We start from the raw sequence: 17257 nt of genomic DNA, 5'->3' as shown, positions 1-17257 counted from the left end.
TCAGCAGTGCAGCAGGGTCATTGCAAGTCCAAGCAAAGCGGGTGTTCAGGTAGCTTATTAGGACAGTCCTCATTCCCATGGAGTTCCATGAGACTCCATGTTGATGGTGACTTTGAAGCAGCAGCAAATTTGCTAGCAGTGCCGGTGCTTCCATGGCAACTCAGTCTGCCAGGGCCGCAGCACCCGCCAGGGACAGGCCTGTTGGGCACTGCAGCCCTGGCAGCCAGTATAATGGGGCATCATCATGTGTGTGCCGGTCCACTGATATGCGTGCTGGTGACTTTACAGGCACCCTTGTTTTGGGACCCCCACACTCAGGATGTGGGCCACTGTGTGGTGCCTTGTCATGTGGTTGGGCATGGGGCATGCGAGTTGCTTTGTGCCACATTGCCTAGGTGGGTGGGGGGGTAATGCTAATGCTGGGTCTGGTCTGGGTGATGCGGGCAATGGTATGGGCATTTCAGTGCAGTGGTGGTACAGGGGAGGGCCAGGTGGTCAGGTGCGCGGTTTCCATTTTGGCACTTTGTGTACTCACTGGCCTCAACAGGTGTCCCTGCTCCCACCTCCGCTGCACCTACTCCCTCAATCACCTCCACATGGAGCACACTGCTGCACGTCTCCTCTCAGGGCAACAGCTTGATGGGGGAGAATGGTCTGCAAACTGTACCTGTGCAGTGCCTGCAGTGTGCAGCAAGGAGGTTGCGCACCCTCAGGTGCAGGTCGTACCATCGCCTGTGACAGTCCTTGACACTGTGTCGTGCCACCCCCACAGCGCTCACCTTCCAGGCAACTTCCTCCCAGATTTGCTTTCTCCGGAGCTGCGTGCTGTGGCGCTGGTCAGCAGAAAATAGCTCCCTGGCATGCTCCACAATGATGTCGACAAGCATGTTGAACTCAGCCTCACAAAAGCGTGGTTTGCGCTGACGGGTTTGCAGGATCATTGCTGTCATCTTCCTTGAATGGTTCAGGCCCTCAGAAGGGGTTTATGGCTTCCAGCGCAGGCAGGTTGCAGTGGATTGTGAGTTCTGTAATGGGCGTCAGCCTCTTTCCGGTTCCGGCGATCACGTTTTTTCCGGTTCCGGTGTTGCCGGCTCCGTTTCCGTGGTACTGCTACGTCCGGCATTAACGTGGCAGAGGCGGATGCACTACCAACCTTGGTGGCAGTGCACCTGTCTCCGCTGGTGTTACTGTGATGGCGGTGCCACCGGTTCCACATAGACAGGATGTGCATGACCGACAAGGCCTAATACTACCTAGTTTCTAGCGGAGCGCATTGGTGGAACCAGAATTTGTCTTCCGGACTAATGAGGCCCATAGTCTGTAAAATGGCATTGACTGTGCTGTTGCATAGTGTATTGCAAAATATAATACATGTTACATGTGCCAGACGTAAATGTCAATGGCATGGATAGATTCCATGTGAGTAGTTGTAATTGGAACGGTTGTGTAAGTCTGTGTTCTGGGGTGGCATGGGACCAAAGCTGAATGATACACGGATGTTTGGCATACAGGGGCAGCAATGTGTCATGGATTATATCACTAGACACAGTGTAATTATGGTTAAGGTGTGAATATTGGGTCAATTTGATTATATGTATGTATAGTTATTTATAAGCAAGAGTCTAGCTTGCAAACATTGGAGCATTGAACATCAGAATAAATAGATACATGTTCAGGGAAAGTGACAGGCTGTTCAGGGATGTGTCAGGTGTTGTTTGATGAGTAAGGATTGGAGCTCTTTCTTGAAATGTGAGAGGGTGGAACTGATTCTTCTTTTATTTTATTTTATTTGTAGAGCGCTGGACAAAAGGCCTGTAGGCATAATAGCCAGTGCTTAAAGTGAGCCGGAGCCTGCCGGGGCCCGGCCCCGGCAGTCTCTAAAAAGTGGGACTGAGCCGGGGCCCCCCATCCCACACAACATTGGCGGGATGCATTATCCTGCCGCAGCCGCGACGGGAGATGAGCCCGCCAGTTTAATTTCAGGCAAGCTGACAGAAGTGCCAGCCAGGCACAGCGTCGCTGAGGCTGGCTGGCACTTCTGTCAGTCACTGTAACTTCCCTGATGACCCCTCATATGAGGGGTCATCAGGGAAGTTACAGTTCCTTTGTTTGCCCTCGCCAGGTCACTGACCCTCAGCGAACCTGCGGGCTCCATGATCTAATATGCAGATTAGATCACGAAACCCGCGGGTTCGCAGAGGGTGAAAGGCGCCTCGGGCTCAGTGATCTATCTGCTCAGAGCAGAGATCACAGAGCCCGAGGCGTCTATCTCCGTTGGCAAAGCTTTATAAAAGATGCCTTGAATTGTATACATTTCAAGCCATCTTTTATAAACGTAGAAATATTTCTATGTTTATAAAAGACCGCTTGAAACGTGCACAATTCAAGGCATCTTTTATAAAGCTTTGTCGATGGACAAAGCCACCTTGGGTTTTGTCCGTCCTCAACGCTTTATAAAAGATGCCTTGAATTGTTTACGTTTGAAGCCGTCTTTTATAAACATAGAAATATGTTTTAAATGTCTATGCTCATAAAAGGTGGCTTGAAAAGTGCACAAACCATAGTAGGGTAAGCACACAAGTGTGCGTAAATTACTATGGTAATTGTGCACTTTTCAAGCCACCTTTTTATATACCTAGAAATACGTAACATTGGTATGTTTATAAGGCTTGAAAGGTACACAAACCATAGTAGTGCGCATTCAAATATATAAATGCTCACATACATTTATATATTTGTTTGCACACCTTACAATGATTTGTGCACGTTTTAGGCCACGCCCACAATGGAAGCCACGCCCCCAAACGAGGGCCCCCCCTCAATTTCTTACCCCACTTAAAGCACTGATAATAGCACTTGACAAAACAAACAACAAAGAACAAACAACTACAATTCGACTAGTAACAATGTCAAGGGTTCAGAATATAAGAGAATCAATAGAACAGAGCTGTTTTAAATTCACAAAGCACAGGGGAAGGACCCCATGGCAAGTAAATAAAAAACGTTCTGTGTATGTGTGAGTGTGATCTGGAAAGTCAAAAAATAAACTTGCGTGTTACAGCCACACATAATGCTGAAAATAGAAATTGTGAACAGGAATGTGCATTTAAAATTGGGGAAACTGACAGTGATCTAATTGAAATATGGATTATGATTTTTGAAAAAACATATGACCCAAATTTACAAACTACATGAATACGTTACAATGAAATTCTGTTAGGGGTGCATACAGGTAATTACGTCAAGATGGGGAAATGTACTAAGTCAAACAGAGCAAATGTGCAGAATTTACACGTTACACAAATTTCAACTTAAATCACACCTGATTCACCAAGAAAAAAGGACTTACGCTACAAAAAAGGCCAAACACGACAAACATTTTAACCATGAGCACGAAACATGTTTTCCTATAAACCCACACACTTTTGCCATCCATCCCTGCCGTCACCAGGCAAATCCACAAACTATCATTCACAACACTTACAGCATCAACTACATGGACTAAGTCACAACACTCGACACACACCTTCCAAGATCCCCATTCGCTTAGTAAATACCCTCAAACGTACACTCTGGGGGCGTCACACTTGCTGAGACACACAGCACCCCCACATGCCCATCAAAACCAGAACACACCCAAGGACACACAAAAAAAGAATGGACATCCCCAATGACACACCAACTAAAACTAGCCACACACCCTCCAACATGCCCACAAATTACAGGACACACCAGCCGAAATGCCCATATCACTTGGCCTGGAGAGACAGGCCATCCACATCTGCACCTTACATTTCAGACTTTCCGACTTGGACTTTTTGCCATGACATAGTGAAATATCCGCCAAAAATCACATTAATGCCAGAACTCCTCCAGCAATGGCACCATGGACAACACAAGCCGGGCAAGATGCAGCACCGATAGGACATACACATCACACAGCGACACAGACATATTCCAACACATAGCAAGACACAAATACACAAAATGCGCTCAATGACTTGACCACACATGAGACTCCATCAATATCTGTGGATCCTCATTCAGCAAACGCTCTGACCACATGGTGTTCCCAACTTCTGCGCATTCACTCAACCAGAGTTGAGTGAGTCTGCAACTGCAGAAGAGAGTGGGGAGTAGATATCTCTCTTCTACAGGTGTCTCTCTCTAGAATGGCCTTCCTGACCCTCTCAGACTTGAGCTGGATCTCCTTAAGTTCCAGAAGCTTCTCAAGACCCTCCTTTTCACTTCCTTCTTCCTTCTCCCCCTCCTGTGCTAATATCCCCCTCTGCTTCATTTTGACTGGCTGCCTGGTTACTTCTAATTCATACAGGGCACCAGGCCCTCCTCGACCAGTCTACCTGTGCACTTGGTCTCCCCTGACATCCCCTAACCTGAACTTTCCCTACAGGTCTCCCCCCTGCACTAGCTTGGCTCGACCTGCACCCCTTGAGCCCATCCATCCCTGTTCCTCGTACTTAGCACGTGGACCTTCTTCCCCTGCACTCCCCGGCACTTGTCCACTTGGCCTCCGCTTAGCACTCACCTAATCCATGGGCCCGTTTCTCCTCAGCTATTGCGCGCTCGCCACCGCACTTTCTTTCCCTCCTTGCATTAGCGCATTCCGCTCAGACCGGCACTTACCCCCTCCCCTCTCCCAGCACTTCATATTACTGTACTTGCATGATCCAAATGACACAAGGCCTAGTAGACTGTTTTTTGTTTCTCTTCATCCCTTTCCCCTGCCCCTCTTTGTCTTGTTGCGCCTTGAAACACCATTTGCTGCATAGTTGCATATAGGAGGAAACACACCAGGTCCCTGGTTGTGATTGATGCCCAGGGAGGAGACAAACCGTGATCCTGATCCCAGAGGAGACATGCACTGGCATATGAGGCACTGTGACAGGTATGGACCTCTGTGGAAAGCACATCACCTTTGCGCAATGTGATGCTGGAAATGCATTGGAGGGACAGGGCCTCCCTGTCCTTGTCCTGTAATCCTTTTTCATTTGTGTTCTGTATTGTTTTCTGCCCAGGAGTCCATGCAGTGCAGTTCTTCCTGTTTTTGGTTTGGCATACAGACCCATGGGATACCCTTATGGCACCCATGGGTGGGGGTGCAACCCTGTGCCCCTAGTGTATGTTTTTGGGCACCTGTGTGTGGCCCGCAGAGCAGGGTATGGGCTGGTGACAGCTCCATGCTGAATTTGACAGGTGCTCTGAGTATCCTCCATTTTGGGATACCCAGGCCCTGCCATTGGAATCAGTTGATTCATGATAGGAAACACGATGGCCCCTGTGGCCTCTTGCTTTCTATTGCCTGTTACCTTGTTTTCCCAATGTCCTGGGAAGTCCTGACTCTGTCCCTTCCCTCTGACTGGCTGTTGGGTGGAAGTTCCATATATGGTGTTGTGGTGAAGTCCAGGCCAGACTGGCTGGAGCCTTCCCAGTGACTGTATGTTGTGGGTACAACCTGTGGGTGGGACCTGGGTGAATGGAGTGTGTGACCAATATGCAATTCTTGTTGTGGCTGTCTGGTTTCTGGTATGAGAGGGGGTCCTCTGTGCCTCTCCTTTGCCATATAGAGAGCAGAAGTACAGACACCCCCTCCAGTCTTTACATGTAACCACTCACGTCAATGTCTCCACTCAACACTTGAACAATGATTACAACTATCTTAAAGGGGACACAACATGAATGCACAGAGGCCATGATTCATAAACATTTCAAGAACACAGCATCATCCAACAGCGCAAAGGACACGTTACAGCACAAACGCCACAGACAGATCTGGATGCAAATGCGCACAGAACACCCATTTCCATTCCACACGCAGGTTGCTATCCCACCATAACAGGCACATGCATCACTGACTCCATAAAACCATACACAACTCAGTCACATGGACATCTCCGATGCACCGAAAGGGTGAATCCCACCACGCTACATGTGCAACTTGTGCACTGCCAAGAATGGACATATCCCATACCACCACTAGATGAACACCACCACCACCAATCAAGTCATGCAAACACACACCCTGACACACTCAATAACTGTCCAACGTCAAGTCACATGGACACGGGACAGGGCAACCATATGCAACCCACCTTCCCCCACACACATAGCCATGCAATGAGTCATGGGGATGCCACTATATCAACACACACAAACAAAGCACCTGACACATCCCCATGTTGCCTTCACCCCGCCACTCATCCCCAATGGCAGCACCAATACCTATACAGGGGTCAATCATCGATGTACTGCAACAGTCAGTTGACGTTGCAATGGGAAGATGTGTGAGGGCAAGATGCATGCCAATATATTGTAACTTGTCTGAATAGTAATGGAATTTATGTGCACACATTGTAAGTATGTGATAGTCATGTCTACAATTCTTTCCACTTCACAGTTGGGACTAAGGAATAAAGGGCCCCTGCGGAATGCTCTGACAGCAGTGAGGAGGGAGAACAACACCTGCCTGTCTGGAGCGTGCCCACTGAGGAAGCCCAAGAGGAGGAGCATTGTGGGGAACGCATCTCACCCACACAAAGGGACCTTTATGCAGAATCACCATTACGACAAAGGTGCATGGGCCTCAGAATCATCCCACCTGCAGAGGAAGTAAGGTCAAAGGTGCTGGCTGAGAACATCATGCTTCAAGTGCAGGTGGAGGAAATAGATGAGTATACCAGCAGTGGGGATTCCATGCATCTCTCTCCCGGCACCAACAGGCTATTTGTACCATGGCTGCCTCCAAACCCGGGTCCGGGGTCTCTGAATGGGGACTTATCGGGTCATTCCAACCTTGGCGGACCCGGTAAGTCCCCATTCAGAAAACCATTCCCCATTTCCATTTGAGCCCCCATAGGGCTCAATGGGGAAGGAGCTAATAACGGGCCTGCAAATTATGGGCCGTTATTAGCTCCATGGTCCCTTAATAGGTCCCGCTTAGGGCAGCTGGTTGGACCAGCTGTTTCTGGTGGGACCCGCAAAGGGACCTCGGAATGTGGCACTAGGGGGTTAACGGCACAGGCATCCTTACCGGTGCTGTTAACCCCCTACTGCCAGGGTCAGAATGACCCTCAGTAACTTTATTGTCTGAATACAGTGACTGAATTGGTAGTATTAACCGCCGGGGAATATTCTTCTTTACCAAAACCTCCCACAAGGAATTCCTAGGGACGCAATCAAAAGCAGTTATAAGGTCTACAAAGACTGCATGCACCCTCACCCGTTTCAGAACAGTATACTTTTTTAGGATAAGATCAAGGAGAAAAGCTTGGTCAATGGTACTGGTCCCCCTCTGGAATCCAGCCTGCAAGTGACTGATGACTCCAGTTGCCTCTGTCCATTCCGGCACCCTTTCCAGAATGACTTTGACAAAGAGCTTCCCTGCTCCGTCCAGGAGGGATATTGTGCGATAGTACCCTGGTTGATCACAGTCACCCTTCTTAAATATATGAATAATTCTGCTTCCTTACAAGAGTGTGGAATTGTACCTGCTTCAATTGGTTCCAGATCTGTGGTTCATCCTTGAAAAGACCAGCTAGGATCTTATCAGGACCCAGGGCTTTACCACCAGCCAGGGTCTTGATTGCTTTCATTACCTCCACTACTGTCACTACTACTGAATTTGCCATTGTGACAGGATAACTCCAGTCGATCGCCTCCCCTCTTTGGGGGTCAATTGGGTAGTTATCCAGATCCCCAAAATGTTTCTGCCAGGATTCGGGTGGAAGGCTACATTGGAGTGTATTCAAGACCTTCTGACCACTCCCAGCTTCCCTTCTCCAAAACAAACAGGAATCGGCCTCTTTACAGGCTATGGTTAGGGCATCACATTTATCTCCGAAAAGGGCATTCTTTATGGCCCCTATCAAGGATTCATAGGAGTTCCTAAGCGATCTTAACCTAGCTTTCTGTATTGGTTGCCCCTCCTTAAGACATTCGAAAAGGCTTTTCTTGGCAGCTCGGCCCTCTGGATCAAACCAACTCTATTGCTTAAACACCTTCTGTTTAACCTTTCCAACTGGATAGGTAAAGGCTGATTGCATTTTTGAACTCATGGCCTCAAGATGGGACAGGATAAGACAATCACTAGTGACATGGACGCATATATGCTCAATATCTTCCAATATACAGCCATAGAGCTCCAGCTTCAGTTTTGTACTCAGTATCTCAAGGCCCACTACCTCAAAATCAGCCACTTAATGTTGACTCTCCCAAGAGCCATAGGTAAGCAGTTTATGGTAACTCTTGAGCTGGTGCCGGACCAAAAAGCCTTCCACCTGTCACCATTTATCAATATGGACAAAAATGTAATCAATCCTAGCGTGACCACTATGCCCAAAGAATGTATCTACTGCTGGTTGATCCTGTTTCATCCTCACATTGCATGCTTTCAGGTTTAATCCGTAAAAAATGTGGGCTGCTTCAATGGCTTGTGGGTGCTTTTTACGTGGATAAGAAGCCATCAAAGCTGATATACACGATGTAGAATCTTGTTCATCCCAGAGCTCTTCCAATTCATGCAATGGTTCAAATTGGAGATTTAAATCACCCATTGCCAAAACAAATGGTTGATATTTGAGCAGAGAATTAGACATGCAGATTGCCACTTGCATTGACAGTAGAGATCTATGTGGCTGTTCCCCAACCAGTCTATTGTAGATGTCAATAATATAGCATCTGCTGTAAATGTTCTGGGGTGTTGTAAGTCCAGATAATTGGTTGGGCATTCATTTATGGTCCAATTAAGGTTTGGAGCCACCCAAGTCAGCAGCCCACCTTTGGGCCTATCCTTGGGGCCCTTTACTGCTGGATTCGAATATGCACAGAAGCCCTGACAAACCCTTACCTTTCTTGACCATGTTTCTTGGAAACAAACAATGTCATAGCCATGGATGAAATCAAATCAATCACAGTTGTCCAGATGTTTGTCGATTCCTGCAGTATTCCATGACATGATCCTACATACTCTTGGGCAATGGTTTGGATTGGCTCGTATGCATTGGGTTGGTACGGGGGGATGTATGCAGTGGGAGTAACCCATTTACCCTGGATGCAATTACCCAGTCAGCACCCACCAACTCCTCATCCGCTCATGCATTAGATCCTCCTTGGTGAGGGCCTGTGTGTAGGATCTCAGTGCAATTCCTGAGTCCTCTGGGGGATACGTTCTCAGCCCGATGTACAATAATCCCTCGACCAATGAAATCCTGATCAGACACACCTGGATGTAATCTTTCCCACCACAAAGCATTGGGCTACATGTACACCAGACCAGGTCATCTCTGATGATGGGTGTGTAGCCCCAGGTATGGTGCAAATAATGGATCACTAGATTCTTTATTCTCATTACTCTATGGTGCCAATATGGGGACGTTAAACATATACATATTGCCCCCCCTCAATTGTCTACTTTGTGGATTAAACATATCCTTCTCAGTGGGCATAATAATGTCGAGTGAAAAACGGACAGTGGTGCTAAAGTTGCTCTACCCTCTTAGCTTCTGGCAATACCCAGGTGCCTAATTGGCTCTTCTCTGTTAATTGGCGGATTTGAGCAGGCATATCAATCAATCGTGTCTGCCAGAGCCAACAATCCCCCATTTCTGAAGTCGCCAGAGTGAGCATTCCTTTTATGGGACTCGGATATGCCTACTCTGTCGGTTACATGCTAAAAGCCAATGAGGACCATGAAGGAAGAGAGATTATAGTAACTCATTGTAGTGTATGCTAAGAAGAATTTGTTTTAGGAGGCTTTGGACTATTGCAAGTCAAAGAACCACTGTTTTTGGAGTTTATTTTCATGAGATATTATGGTCTGCCAAAATGAGAAGGAGCAGGGAAAAAAGAAAAGAAGGACGATCAGATGCTGGGAGGAACAGCAGTTAATGAAGGTGCCTTCACTGCTGGTGATGTGCAGGTCTCCTCTTATGTTTAGTTTCTCAGACATAACAAATGTGTGGTGGCTTTCAAAGACTTGAATATGAGGCCTGCAATTTTGAAGGTGTTGCATGCTTAAATTGGAACCTACTATAGTTCTCTCAAGACAGAGGTGATTCACTTACCTTTCCTAATGCCAATGATAAGCAGAGAATGATGGATTGCACGCAGTTCTAAATTTGTTTGAGGTGGACAAAGCCTTCCTTTTCAGAAGGAATAAGAGCTAGAACCAGGTATTTCTCTTTTTGGTGTCAATCACAAATACGTGGTTGATCATGATGGTGAAGATGACCAATTTTCTGTGGGGTGTGAGGTTGGGTGAGAATCTAACACATTTCTGGAAGCCTTTTCAAAAATTGTTCATGTTTAGTGGGGAAACTAAGGGGGATACATTGATTTGGGTTAAGTTTGTGTTAGTCATTTGAGATCTATTCCTGAATGAGAGAACGCCAGTGTTGCAAGTAATTAATTATTTTGATGGAGAATGTTTGTAGGTACAGTTAAGCGTTGCCTGCCTATTGTTGCATTTTGCTGGTTAGATTGGTTAAATGTTACCCAAAAGGTTGACTGTGGACATTGAAGCAGATGGTTCCTTTAGATATGCACATATGATGGGACATCACTTATCGTTTCTAGTGGTTGTTATTGTTGAAATGTTAGTTCTTGTAAACTGTGACAATGATACATATTGGCATTCCATGTCCATTGTAAACTATAGTATGGTGTGCCTTTGTACTCCTTTTCTGGTTGCCTCAAAACAGTGACATTTTGAGATGTGGAACTGGGAATGTGTGAACATTGCTATATAAGGGGAATATATTACATATGGGGTGAGTGTCTGGACATATCATGACAGCATCTGACGTATGTCACATGGATGAATGAGTGTTGGTATGTGGTTATTTGAGATATTGCTTCTGGATATTAATATCTGAATGTGTATCAGTGCACGTTTTAGTGCATAAATGTAAGTATACAGTAACCTGCATGTGTTTGTGTTCATGTTAATGAGCTGCTGTGGCTGCTTCTTTGTCCATGGGAGCAGGCATACATGTGTGTTGGTTGTGTGTGTGTATGTGATTGTAGTGTAGGTTTCCACCCCCACAGTAGCAGGTTTACCTCATTACCAAATTATATATTCAAGATTTCATGCAGTGATGACTCTTACACAGTGTTTTCTGTCTAGGGCTGTTTATTCAGTACAGCAAACTTAAATGCAGTCATCTCATCAAGATATGCAAAGACAGTCACCAGTCATTCATCCTTACTGTAGTCAGGCCTCTGTCTCAACTGTCCATCATGGAACCCTCTTGTGGCCAGCAGTTGAAAGTTCCATGATGTCAGGAGTTCCATTCTGCAATAGCCTGTTTGCTACTGAAAGGGGAGATAAGGAAATAACAAGAACCTGGCATGTGCTTCAGAAATATTCATTTTAAAGTGTGAAAAGTCAAATGAACTATTTTATAATTTTAAATGATATTTCCATGTGTCCTGAATGGCTTTCCTATGTAGTTTCCCTGACTTACATCAAGAGAATTCAGATAAATCATCATTTTAGATAAAGTTCTCCTGTGATGTTCCTGTGTATTTTATGCAAATCAGGTGAAACAGACACATGAAAAAAGTGTATTCTTTCCAACAGCTGTTGGACTGTATTATTGCCATGTGCAAGATTTCATAGAGGAATTCATTATTGTCTTAAATCCACTAGGCTCAAGTTGGAATTCAATGTACCTATGCCAATGTTAAATTCATGTGCATATTCAAAAAAGCAAGTGTGAACTTTCCATAACCTGGGGTGTGAATTAAAACATGTGACATTCATGCCATTAGGCTCTGCATCAAGATCCCTGAGTTAATGGGATCACACACCCTTGTTGGTTCATCTCAGAGAGGCAATATTATCATAGAAATAGCTTAAATGTCCTCCAAGCTGAAATTCATTGTTTGCTGAATGGTAAGCAACAGAATTGCTCCCATGACAACCCACTCTTTTCTCCCAGTGCAGAGCTTCAAAAAGACTGTATTGCACTTAATGTGGCACCTTAGACATCAGTTGACAATAACATCTACCAGATGGTTGGCTTAATAGAATCCAAAACAATGTATCCCCTGTATCAATGAATCTTGGATAATTATTAGCTGGGGGCAGACCTGGACTTGTTTACCTTTCATTAATTTAAAAACACATAATATTTTCAGTTGCAGTTCACATATAGAAAACATGTTTGCTTATAAAATTATAACCATGCAAACAAACGTAAACATGCATTATGGTCTCAAGCACCTCCTAAACATAATCAGGGTAATTCATAGAATCCAGCGCACAAGTAGCGCACGCGGCTGGCGCACAGCGTGCGCCTGCGATAGTCTGCGCCAGCCGCGTGCGCCAAAACCGAATCCGGCGCACAGCGTATTCATGGATTTTAGCTTCCCCAGGCAGCCGTGGCGCACAGTGGCGCAGCGACTCGCTGCAGCGCCAGTTACGCCCCCAGGAACGCCCCTTGCGCTGGGAAATCTCATAAAAATCACAAACCAGCGCAAGGGGCTGCGCTAACACTGGACCATCACGGCAAGCGGCCCATGCGATTTTCAAGGGTGCGCGGGAAGTTTCACACGTCAAATCCCAGGCTACGTCCATTTCAGGGGTGCGCGGGAAGTTTCACACGCGAAAAGCTAGGCTACGGGAATTGCAGGGGTGCGCGGGAAGTCCCACACGCGAATAGCCTGGGCGCGTGTATTTCAGGGGTGCGCGGGAAGTCCCACACGCGATTACAGCAGGGTACGTGTATTTCAGGGGTGCGCGGGAAGTACCACACGCGAATAGCCTGTCCGCGTGTATTTCAGGGGTGCGCGGGAAGTCCCACACGCGATTACAGCAGGGTACTTGTATTTCAGGGGTGCGCGGGAAGTTCCACACACGAATAGCCTGTCCGCGTGTATTTCAGGGGTGCGCGGGAAGTCCCACACGCGATTACAGCAGGGTACGTGTATTTCAGGGGTGCGCGGGAAGTTCCACACGCGAATAGCCTGGCCGCGTGTATTTCAGGGGTGCGTGGGAAGTCCCACACGCGAATAGCCTGGGCGCGTGTATTTCAGGGGTGCGCGGGAAGTCCCACACGCGATTACAGCAGGGTACGTGTATTTCAGGGGTGCGCGGGAAGTTCCACACGCGAATAGCCTGTCCGCGTGTATTTCAGGGGTGCGCGGGAAGTCCCACACGCGATTACAGCAGGGTACTTGTATTTCAGGGGTGCGCGGGAAGTTCCACACGCGAATAGCCTGGGCGCGTGTATTTCAGGGGTGTGCGGGAATTTCCACACGCGAATAGCCTGGGCGCGTGTATTTCAGGGGTGCGCGGGAATTATCACACGCGAATAGCCTGTGCGCGTGTATTTCAGGGGTGCGCGGGAATTTCCACACGCGAATAGGCTGGGCGCGTGTATTACAGGGGTGTGCGGGAAGTTTTACACGCGACTTCAGCAGGGTACGTGTATTTCAGGGGTGCGTGGGAATTCTCACACGCGAATTGGCTTGGTACGTGTATTACAGGGGTGCGTGGGAAGTTACACACGCGATTAGGCTGGGTGGGCCCTCACAGGTGTACCCTGTACACCCTCCACGGCCCCTGCAGGCAGCCCACAAAACAGGGGACTACCCTGCACACCTGATCATGTCCCCCTGCACCCCCATCCACCAGGGGCACCCTCCACCAGGCCCCCACCCATGTCTCCCACCACCCCCACCCCCCATCCACCAGGGGCACCCTCCACCAGGCCCCCACCCATGTCTCCCACCCCCCCACCCACCAGCACTGTGGGGCACGTGGCCAGCAGGCAGTCAGGCAGCAGCAGATGGCAGGTGGGAGCGTGCTCAGGGCTCTGGGGGACTGTAATTTTGCCTCCTGGCCAGGAGCGTGGTCTTTCGTGTTTGAACGCGTGGACAGCCTGATAGGGAGTGATTTTGCACGTGAAAACCCCACACTCAGCGAATCGCGCGAAAACCCGTCACCAGCATATGTGCGTCTATAGTTACCTGCACGTGCAGTGTCAAAGCGTGTGATTGGTGAAAATGGGTCTACACGCAGGAGTGACAAAGCGTGTGATTGGTGAAAATGGATCTACACGCAGGAGTGACAAAGCGTGTGATTGGTGAAAAGTCAGCTACACGCAGGAGTGTCAAAGCGTGTGATTGGTGAAAAAGGATCCACACGCAGAAGTGACAAAGCGTGTGATTGGTGAACATGGGCCAAGCACGTACACGCCGTAAGTGACGCTGTACGTGTGGGCCTGTATATAAGGTAGTGTTGAACACCATTTCCTTGTACGTGCTTTTCGTGGAGAGCGAGTGGGTGAATTCTGTACTTCTTGTCGTTTCACACGCGATTTACTTCACGGCGTTTCCAGTTCGTACTCCCTGTTACCTCTGACAGCTTTTTCTCTTTTTCCTCTTGTACTGGTTTACCTGGGCCTGTTCCCTCAAACAGTGTCCCCTTCTACTGTTGTCCTGTCTCCTCAGACAGCGTACACATCTTCTTTTGGCGGGGGTGTTGCCAACCAAACGCGCTCATTTTTCACGCTCTTTTACCTGGCAGACGGTGAGTCACGCACGTATCTAACTTCTGTGCTTGCCCCGTGTGTAGCCTACCCCTTCAGAGGTCATTCTAGGCTGCGTGTGACACGCATACGTTCATTGTGTTACTGGATGCCACAGCGTAGTGCAGGGTTTTCCATCAGCACACGTGGTCTAGGAGGGGTATTGTGCACGTTCCTTAACTTTTCTGGGGTGCCTGTGCGTTGCGTGACCCGTCATCTTTCCCCAGGGGTGTCATATAGCCTTGCCACTGCACTAGGGTACGAATACCATCTGGTACCCAACCCCTTTGACACCCAATTGCCCAGGACAATTGTGCACACCGACTCCCATACGCACAATAACATCAGTGCCATGGTTGGGAGGCGTGCAAGCCGTAAGGGTGGCAAAGGTGGCCGAGCCACACGTGGTGGCCGTGGAGGATCCACTAGGGGACGTGGTTGTGACTTGCAGGGTGCCCCTGTCCCCCCCAGTCTGGAGGACCAGTCAGGGACACCCATGCCCCCCCCCCCCCAGTTGAGGGTCATGTGGCTGATACCAACCCTGATCAGCCCTTGTTGGACCAGCCCATTGTGGCAGCAGACCTGTCCGAGGGTGATCCCATCGCTGACATCCAGGTCAGCAGGTCCACTGCACGTGCACCGGTGCACATTGGTGTCATCAGGGCACGCGCATCTATGCCAGATAGGTCATCTGCTGGCCCCCGTAGCCAGGGTGTGGCTCCATCCACCCCACCTCTCATACACCCTGCCAAGACTGTGTCGGTCCTAGTTCATGCACCTCAGATCAGGCCTGACCCCATCCCACTACCCCCAATGCCTGCACCTACTCCCATGCTGAGTGTGCAATCCCACACACCCAGTACTGAGTCCACCACGGCTCCTGCCCCTAGTGTCCACAGCGGCGTAGGACACTCTGGATCCCCACCCCCTTCCAAGCGCAAGAGGAAGAGTGCACGTCCGGCACAGGCTGATTCCCCAGGCACGGCTGCACAGTCCGGCCCATCAAGGAAGCCAAGCTTCACAGACGCCGAACTGAATGCACTTGTTCAGTATGTGTCAGATCATGATAGGGAAATGGTCATCGTTGCAGGGTCCAAGACCACACATGCCAGACGCCAGGCACACTGGCAGACCATTGCTGACAGAATAAGTGCCCTTGGAGTAGTGAGGCGCACAGCTAGTGATTGCCAGAAGCGCTGGAATGACCTTAAGCGCAGGGCAAAGGATAAGCTGGCCTCAAGTCATGCCGCAACCTTGGTGACTGGAGGTGGGTCCCCAGCACAGGAAATAGAACTCACACCACACGAGTCCGTAGCTGGATCCTACGTCACCGAGGGACAACTCCAAGGTGTGGGAGATCTCCCTGATTACGAGGCATCATCCGGTGAGTGCACATGCATGTGTGTATTATCCATGTGCATGGTGTGTGTGTGAAGCATTCATGTTGGGTGCCTGTCAAGGGGGTGTGTGGCAGAGTAGATAGTGGCACCCATGTGCCTCATCCAGTATGTTCAGTGCAACACCATCTGCCCACAGCACTATCCCAACTGGCAACAGTGCACATATGGCCCTACACCATGGAAGTTGCCCTTGAATTGTCATTTTGTCACTACATTGTTGCTCATACTCCCCTGTCTATTCATCTGATGTCTTACATACCATTCCTATACTTTCCCCCAGCCAATCAAGTTTCATCTTCACATGCCTGACATGCAATGATACCACATGCTAATGCGTCCTCTGTATATAAATGCCAACCAACATGCTGTCATACTGTGGATGTTGCCTTGACATCCACCTCCTACCTGTGTGCTTTGGTACCGTCTGGTTTCGAGCCCCATTCCCTCACACTCCATGCTGCTCTTCATGGTCTATCTTCCCTGACTTCTACAGTTCAGACCATCGTGCCCTACTCACGACACCTGCTTGCTAACAGTCAAATGAGGGCACCCTGCCCTCCAATGCGACCCACCCTATTGCTGACAAGTGCATCTGAGCCTACTCAAAGCCAACTCTCACTGACATCTGCTCATACATGCCTTTGCCTGTCCCATAGACCCTTCACATGGTCCCTGTCCTCTCTCCTTGCTCCTCTTCCACCATCAATGGTGGGACCCGTTGGGGTGTACTCCTGGCCTCCTTCCAACCCCCAGAGGCCACAATTGATGTGCATGGTAATGGGAGCATCTCAGTCCAAGGCCCTTAGGCCAACCTCATTCTCCTTGAGAAATGCTAGCCACATCTCATCAACTTCCTTACCTCTCCTGCTGTCCCCCTCCTCTCTCCTCATCAATCCTGCACTGCCTCCCTGCACCCTCCCATGATCCTTCTCCGCCTCCCACTCCAACTCCTACACATGCTGCACCTCTGATCTCTAGCACTCCCCGTAAGTCCTCCAAGGCTGTCAACCTCCTCCACAATTACACTCCTTTCACTGCGGCTGCATCAGGCATTCCTCCGATATCTGTCACTTACATGAGGTTATGCACCTTGACATCCTTGGTCTCATGGAAACATGTCTGACGGCCAGCTCTGTCTGCATCCTTCACACACTCCTACCTGATGTTCAGGAGACCCTCTCCTTTGCCCGCCACTACTGTGCAGGGGGGGTTTGCCCTTGGATTCCCTGAGGGTATTCCTGCCACTGTCACTCCTACTTAGACCTACTCCACTCTGGAATGGCTTGTGTGACGTCTCTCTCTACCACA

Source organism: Ambystoma mexicanum, chromosome 2p, assembly GCF_040938575.1.
Source record: "Ambystoma mexicanum isolate Mex_15411 chromosome 2p, UKY_AmexF1_1, whole genome shotgun sequence".
NCBI lineage: Eukaryota > Metazoa > Chordata > Amphibia > Caudata > Ambystomatidae > Ambystoma > Ambystoma mexicanum.
This window is presented reverse-complemented; position numbering follows the sequence as displayed.